This window comes from Electrophorus electricus, chromosome 5 (genome assembly GCF_013358815.1).
Source record: "Electrophorus electricus isolate fEleEle1 chromosome 5, fEleEle1.pri, whole genome shotgun sequence".
In the NCBI taxonomy this organism is placed as follows: Eukaryota; Metazoa; Chordata; class Actinopteri; order Gymnotiformes; family Gymnotidae; genus Electrophorus; species Electrophorus electricus.
In genome coordinates, this window is record NC_049539.1 from 20,878,538 (window position 1) to 20,887,065 (window position 8,528).

General features: G+C 40.0%; 1 long non-coding RNA gene across 1 annotated transcript; it reads left to right on the top strand.

Annotated features, from left to right (window-relative positions):
- Positions 1-1,419: 1,419 nt before the first annotated feature.
- On the top strand, positions 1,420-4,121 carry LOC118241412. The gene is made up of 4 exons (XR_004776066.1): positions 1,420-1,441; positions 3,171-3,232; positions 3,755-3,824; positions 3,977-4,121. It is a non-coding gene; the product is annotated as an uncharacterized LOC118241412 (long non-coding RNA).
- Positions 4,122-8,528: the final 4,407 nt, after the last annotated feature.

The window sequence follows — 8,528 nt, forward strand, 5'->3', positions numbered from 1 at the left end:
TAAGCCACAGTGACCTCTGTATACGTTTCTATAGACGTTGCCGGTCGTACGAGGTGAAATATTTGTGAGCTCCGCCGGAGGGCTCGATGAATAGTGGATGATGGTAGAGGGATTCACCCCCTCTGCCTCTGTGTGACAAATTAACGCACTGCATAACCTTTTAGACATAAAGCGGAGTTTTAACATATGGTAGACGCACTCTAAAAAAGATTATCTTGTAATAACTCATTCGATATATGAACTGTTTCATCAGCTTGTGTCCTCATATCTGCAAATAAAAGGTAACAAAAAATGTAAACAGAACAAATGTATAAAAGTTCACAAATAAGAAATTAACTTGGTCGGCAATTCTCTCCTCAGAGTCAAGAAAGTGAATGTCGGAAACTATAGAAATACATAGAACAGAATTATTTAAAAAATGGATAACGGTTGATCCATGGACATGTTCGTTCGAACTACTTGGCAAAGCTTTCAGATGTATCGCTTACAATTACGGCTGTGACCTAAAGGAGTGAAGTACTGAATATACGGCTTTAAGAAAAAGTTGGTGGGGAAAGAGATGGTTTTTGGATAAAAGTTGTAAATTACGTCCCTCCCTCCAACACCTCTCTCAGTTGTGGAATGCACTGAAAGTGGTAAGAGTACAACGTGTGATAACGGACAAAAACCTTGTGTGCTAAAACTTATAGAGATCAGAGAAAAAAAAAAAAAAAGAAAACTTTGTGATGTTTTCTGAAAAGTTTGCTTATTGCCCTGTTTGAGTACATATGGCAGATAAGATGTGGAGAGGTGTGTGTGTGTGTGTGTGTGTGTGTGTGTGTGTGTGTGTGTGTGTGTGTGATTCTCTCTCTCTCTCTCTCTCTCTCACACAATCAATCAATCAATCAATCAATCAATGACCTCTCACTGCAGAGTGTGTGTCAGAGAGGACACTGAACAGACAGAGAAAGTGGAGAAAAGCTGGTGTATGAGACTGAAAACTTTAATTTTCTTTAATCACATTGAAATAATTATTTAATAATGAAATAATGATTCCTACTCAAACATCGGGGGTACAACTAAACTTGAATGAGCGGGTATGAGGGTCTGGTTTTGTGGGAGGAGTTGCACGCTGCACAGGATTGGTCAGACCGGTTGGTTGGGTAGGGAAAAAAAGGTGGCAAAATTTGATCTTTCTGGCCTAGTCCTGACTCTTGGAGGAGTTTGATTTTAGGCAGAAGGACACCTTATATCAATTTTGTCAGAAAGTGTTTACTGCATGGTAGTGGGAGGACTTGTGAGGAGGTGTGACTTCTTAGAGAATCAGCCAATGGGAGAGAGTGGGATGGGTGAGTAAATGGGTGAGTGAGAGAGAGAGAGACACACAACTGAGACCCATATGCGTGTTTGAGTATCAGTACATGACTGGCAGCGGAGCAGAGTGAACATTAAAAACTGGGTGGTACGTACTCATTTAAGACTAATAATAATAACTTTTATTCACTTTAATCACTTGATTATTTCTCAATTAAATAATTTTTTTTAAAGTCAATAAAACTATTTTGAAGTGTCACAGAACGCTCGTCTCCTGCGAGTCACGGGGTTTGGCCCACCTCATGACTTGGGAGGATGTTTGTGGCCACGCCTGCACACACCTGTACCTCGTCTTGTCTGTGTATTTAAACTCATGTCAAGCTGGCAGTGTGTTGGTCATTGTTAGTGTAGCGTGTTTGTAACTATGTATCGAGGCTTGACTGTTTGTTTAATTATCATGTTAAATGTTAAAAATCATTAGCGTTTAGTGTGCTCATGTTCATTGTTTGTTTTCACGCGAGTGCCACATTTGTCCTTTATGTTGTGTTGGAATAAATATTCGTCCATGTCGAGGAAGTCTGTGCATCCTGCTTCAAGCCCTTCGGCACTTAGGCTACCACGTTACAGAATGACCAACATACACAGGATGCAAGCTTCCGCGGCAAAAAAGGGATTTCCTAGCAGGAGGTCTGTAGGCACCCCCACCCTGCATTGGGGAGAGGACAGCGACTGCTGTCCGGGTCTTCTCCGAAAGCGGATGGGAACACCCCCAGAAATTTCTTGGGGGAGGCCTGAGGCTGTTTAGCCTGGGCCAAGGAGGACCGAAGGGCACTGCAACGACCAGGAGGAGGGCGGAGCTTGAGAGGATGTTTATGGCCACCGTTGTCAAGTTAATCAATCAAATCAGGCAATAAATCATTTTGACGGTTAGCAAATACTATCTCTCTCTTGAGATTACGCTGACCAAACATGCTGCAATGAACAGGTGATGTCTTTAGAATGTGCAAATTGTGGGGACATTCTCTTTCATGAATTATAATTTTTTATTTAAATACCTAAATTAGGTTATTACTTTTCTGTTATTATGCTTGCACTGTTAGATTTGTATATATCTATGGTAAACTGGACCTCAGTAACAGGCATGCTACAGCCCTAGCTACAAAATCCAGCTAATTTGCTGCTGTCAGATGAACTAATCTGGTCAATGATGGTCAAGATAGTTGAAAAGCTGGACACCCAGGCAATAGATGTACCTTATGCAGTTAAACCAGCTGATTAAACTGGTAGACCAGCAAAGGCTATGTTTTGGTTCAAGTTTGATGGTTTAGCTATAATTTCCAACTGGACAGTGGGTCCAGCAGCATAAACAACTTGACCAAGCTATTCAAGCAGTATAATCAGCAGGGTCATACTGGTCAAATCTGATTATACTGGTCGACCAGTTTGGTTATTGCTCATGCTGGTCAACTATCTTGTTCTTATCTTATCTGAAGTGTGATGTTTATAGCTACATGCATACAAAATGTGATTTCAAATAAATAACAATCTAATTGTAAGTATTTTGGATTTTAATCATCATTTTTAAGGCTGCCTACAGCCTAGCATATGCATGAATAGGTCGGTCTTTCGTTCTGTATCACGTATATCATAATAAAACCATGGTAACCAAAAAACTTACTTTTCACTTCCAAAAGACTTGGCACTGATCTCAGAAGTCCATCTCCTCCCCGTGTCCTCTGCAAACAGCCATTCTGTTGTTGTGGCAAACTTCCATTGTGTTGTGACTGGATTTGCAGCATTTCTGAAGTTGTGTAAGTTTTCTGAATTTGCACCGGGTTGTGTTGTCATTTTGATGAATGTGCTTTATGTATTTGCAGCGCGATGGGTCTTCCTGGCAACCGTAGTGGGTGTGGAGTGTGAATCAAGCTCCAACTTTGATGTAAATAATTGTTTTTTCTCTCTTGGGCTTTATGTATATTCTTTAGAAAGGCTCTTCTTTTGCTACGTTTTCAATTAAGCGCACGTAATTAACCACAAATGCATTTCCGTAGCGATGACTCCTTGGAAATGTAATGGAAGTCCAATGGAAACGCATGCTTTATCCTATTTTATATAAAGAAGAATTGATTTGCAGATCGATGCCTGCTGTGTTTTCCAGTTTCATCTCATGGGCTCCATTGGTCAATGCAGGAACATGGTTGAATATTTTCATGAATGGTTGGCATATACGTGAATGCTTGATTTATGCCTGGCATAAGCTACATGACAATTTTAAAGCTACATTTACCAAAGACTGTACTGTTTTCCCCAACTAATGCATATATGTAGTTCTATCTAACAAGTATTTCATAGATATAAAGAATAACAGCAAAACCTAGTGGAACCTACACCTAGGAGATTGGCACGACAGAAGTGAAAGACCTCACATTATTCTTAAGTCCTATTCTTTCGGGATTTACAGAGGAGTCACAGGTGAACAGCCTCCAACAGAAAACATGACATCCATCCTGCTGGAAAGAACAAACACAAAGGTGCTTGACATGAGAAGAAGTGATTTGAAATTCTCACAAACTGCTTTTAAACTTGTTATATGTGCATCATGTTCAGATGGTAACACTACAAGTTTGCTGTATATAACCTTTTGTCTTTTTTCTTTTTCTTTTCTTTTATTCTCTTCCCTTAGATGTAGAGTTTTGCTGATGCTACATTACGGGCTGATTAAGGAGGTGTTGTCCTTCACAGTCAAACATTTCCTCATACTATGCTTGGGTGCTGTGTGTGCTTTGTGTTGATCAAAACTTGGCTGGCCACTGGAGGTGTGTACAGGGCAGGAGATTGAGCTGAGTTTGATCCCAGTGATGAGTCCCTGTCGGGCCTGCAGGGCTGCCTGTAACCCTGGACCTCATCTATCACATTGCATGCTGCAGTCATTTATTATAGAGAGAAATGTGAACTAAGGTCGACAATGGCACTTACACAAAATTGCTACATCGAATAAACTTTAGACTGTGTGTGTGTGTGTGTATGACTTTGTGCATGGCACCTACTCCCCTGGATGGGTTTCATGTGGCCCGGTGCAGCACCTAATGATGGGAGATGTGCAATGAAAGTGAAAGTTTGGATTGATGTGACCCGTCGGAGAGAGTCAGTCAGGCAACCTCACACTCCAACGTCACATGAGAAACAGGAGGCCAAATTAACCCACTAGGCTTAGTGCACCTAATGGTACTGTTCACTTATGCATACTGTCAAGGCCACAACACAGAGCATGGTAAACCTGGACTTCAGGTGACACTGTTTGGATGTTGTGCTTACTAATCCTAGCTGCAACAGTTATTTAGGTCATTATATCAGGTGATATAATCAGGTGATTACTGTCGGCCAAACAGTACTAATCCAAATTCTACCAATGCCAAAAGAAGATAACCTTAAGTTGACTGAATGGTGAAGAGCAAATGAATCGAGTTTAGACAGACTAACAAACTGGGTATCTGACAAACATATAAAATAAGATGTTATTCTAAGTACAAAATTCTTCTCGTGAGAGGTTCTAGACTTGAAGTTACTTCTGTTTAAAATGACTCTGCTAAAATCTGTTTTTATCTACTGATCTCAGGGGTGGCATAAGGAGGAAAGGCTCAACAGATCTGTTCATGCAAATTTATAGCTTCTTTCTCTCAGGTTTTGACTGTCAGGCATTTAGCTCAAGTTACCTTACAAAACATAAATTAATTCGATATAGTGCATTATATAGAATATAGAACAGAAAGAGGGAAACAAAACAACTGGAACACAAGAGCAAATTTTTATCACACTAATTTCACCTGAGCACATTTATAAATACAAAGGAGTTCTTACAAACAATATAAAGCACACTACTAATTTTTCATATATTATCTGGCTTCTCCTACTACTAATTCAGAAGCACTTTGCTTACACAGCTGATGAAAGACCTCAAAAACATTTCATTACTCAAAGACAAAACATTAGAGAATATTCAAGGAAATCAGACAATGGTTCAAGGCAGATATGACTATGCAATATTTCAAACATGTATGTGCAAATGATTTATTTCAAAACTTAAGGTTTTGATCACAGATTCAAAATCAGGAGTGAAAGAAATTAGAGAAAATGTTTGTTTGAGGATATGCTATTTAATTTGGCAAATTCATTGTATGGAAACATTCTGGAAATTAATGTATAGTCTATCCTGTCCTCATCTTGGTCAAGGCTGGTCAAGCTGCTTCAAGCCTGAGTGGAATCTTGATCCGCATCTGAGTATTTTTCTGCACTTGGACTGAAATAGTTTACTCAAAGTGCTGAACCCTTTGGATGGATTGGAAAAGTGCTGCTCATGGCCTGAGGGCTTGTAATCCGCAGCGTGAGGGTCTCCAAGCATCTCTCTCACCTTGGGTGAGGCGTCCTTGTGTAAGTAGTGATAGGGCTTTTTGCCACTGTTGTCACGTATGTTGCAGTTGGCACCATGATCACGCACCAGAACACTCAGGACTGATTCGTGGCTGTGAATAGCAGCGATGTGTAGTGGGGTGTAGCCGTCGTAGCTCTTGGTGTTAACGTCAACCCCTGGCCCACCTTGCTGTGAAAGAAGAAGGATCTTGCGCACCATTTCACTGTTTCCTTGTTTAGTAGCCCAATGAAGTACTGTGAAGCCAGAAATGAAGTTTCTCTTCTCTGCCAGCTTGATGTCCTGGAGCAGAAGTTGGCAGATTTGATCCTGCTGTCCTGCAGCACACTTCACAAGCCACTCATGTTCTCTTGGCCCTAGAGGGAAGATGACTGACTGCTTTGTATCCACACCTGGTTTGGTGTCTTTGTTGACCCTTTTCAGGGCTGGTGAAGCAGGTGCCATAGAGTATCTCTGCTTGATCCTGGCTGATCTGTACAGGTCATATCCATCAGTCACTTCACTCAGACATGCTGCCACAGTCCTTTCAGTCCGTTCATGGGCCATCTTCAAATCTGCCGGAGCAAGTATCATTACTTCTGGATATATATAGAACACATATTGTATGTACTACATACAGCCTGATGAGCCTAAAACCTTGTAATAGATTAATAATGCGCTAATACTGCACTAAGTGGTGTTGCATATTTTAAATGAGAGTTTTAGTCATCGCTGATCAAAGGATAAAAGCATTTTCAATAAGTCAGTTTTTGTCCCTTATTGTAAAGATTATTTAGTTTACTGTTATTTTATACATGAGATTTAAATTAATCCTTTTAGAAAGGCAAGGCCAAAAAGCAGAAAAAATAATCAAATATCCATACCAACTGCAGGACGTTTTTTCCACTCTATCTTCAATTTTTTCAGATTCCACTTCTGCTTTCCTCTTTTGGTTTTCTTTATTAGGTCTCTCCTGGATTCCACCTCCTTTGTATCAATATATTCATTCTCGATACCTCCAGCACACCAGCTCCAGAAACGCCTCATTGTTCGATCTGTCCTCTTCAGTGTCTTTCCACAGACTGATCTGTAAAGGTGTTCATGGGATTCCACTCATGTGTGACATTATGACACGGGACAGAGGGGGTTCTAAAGTTCCAAGAGTGGAGATGAGTTGTTTTTCTTTGAATTTCCTAATTTAATTGCTGCCATAGCAACAACTGACAATGCAAACAGATATGTCATTAATGCAGCGACTCTAACAGATTCCTCAACCTGGATTGATTAACCATGTATGGCTCACCACCGGAGACTGTGATACATATAACATTCCAAAGTGTACTTAATTCTGAGCAAAATCTAACTAGCCTCATTACTGCTGAACTATGAGGGCTTGTTTAAAGAGAAATCAGGGAAACTGTACTTGCACATACATATGAAACATTTTCACATAAATAGCCTACTACTTACATTTGTGCATAATAATTTAAACTTGCATATACATGCACTTGCACATTCAATCACTGATGCGTAAACACAGAGTTGCACTATGCTTGTGTGTGTATGAGTGTGGCTGCTGTCACAGAACTTTTGCCTCCCGCGAGTCACAGTTTGGCCCGCCACGTGACTTGGGAGTATATGTTTATGGCCATGCCTGCACACACCTGTACCTCATCTTGTTTGCGTATTTAAACCCTTGTTAGTGTGTACAGTATTGTTGATCATTGTTGGTGTAGCCTGTGGATGTCAAGATTAGTCTCGTTATTGTTAAACGTATTCATGTTCATGTTATATGTGAGTGCCGTTATGTTGTATGTAATAAATGTTCGTCCATGTCGATTGAGTCTGTGCATCCTGCTCCCTGCCCTCGGTACTCGGGCCACCTCGTTACAGCTGCGTGTGTGTAAAAGAATTTTCAGGGTGCCGGAAGTCATTTCATTGTAACAGCAAGGCAGATATTTAACATGTGTACAGTGTGCATAATAGACAGAGGAAGACTGTTGAACTATTAATATTAGGACAGTTATGACGTTTGTGTAATACGTAGTGCTTTCTATCTATAAAGTAGTGCTTCTCTTAATGACAAATGTAACTGTTTTCCCATATATAATTGTGTGCTTTATATTGTTTGTAAGAACTTTTCTTCTCATTTAGAAATATGTGGACTAAGTGATCAGTTTGCCTTATTATTTAATATGCTCAGTCTCACTATTGTTGGCAGATTTCATCACATTATTACGAATGTGGATACGTTATATTATAATTATAAGCAGTGTGAGATGTGAAGCTAAGTGAATTACATGTGCAGAATTTCTAACAATAGCCTGTTCATCATTGAATCTGATGCCCGCGGACATTATCAGCTCTTCACGATTTCAGTCTGTTATCGGACAGTTGTAAATAATAGAGATGGCATGATACCAGTTTTTCTGTACCAATCCAATGTCAACATCCTGTGTTTTAATGTCACCCAATATCAATACTGATCTGATATTTTTTCATTAAAAACCTGCAACAGTAAACATGTTGGTGAATGGTTTGTTTTGAACCAAATAATCTTTTTTTTTTCTTGCCTGAACTCTCTGGTCCCTCCCGAGGTAGTGCTGGGCAGGTCTCATCAATCTCCCCTCTGCCACTGGCCGTCTCATCTCTGCTGATGTTCCCTGAGAAGCAGGTTATTCCTGCTGAAAATGACATACAGACAAATTTCAAATTAGTCTAGTGTCCTCAAAGTAAGACCTATACTCCTAAATTTCATTGTAGAGAATTAGCTACAGTATAAAAAGCATTGCCATTAAAGGGTAGGATCACCACAGTGTAAAACATGTCT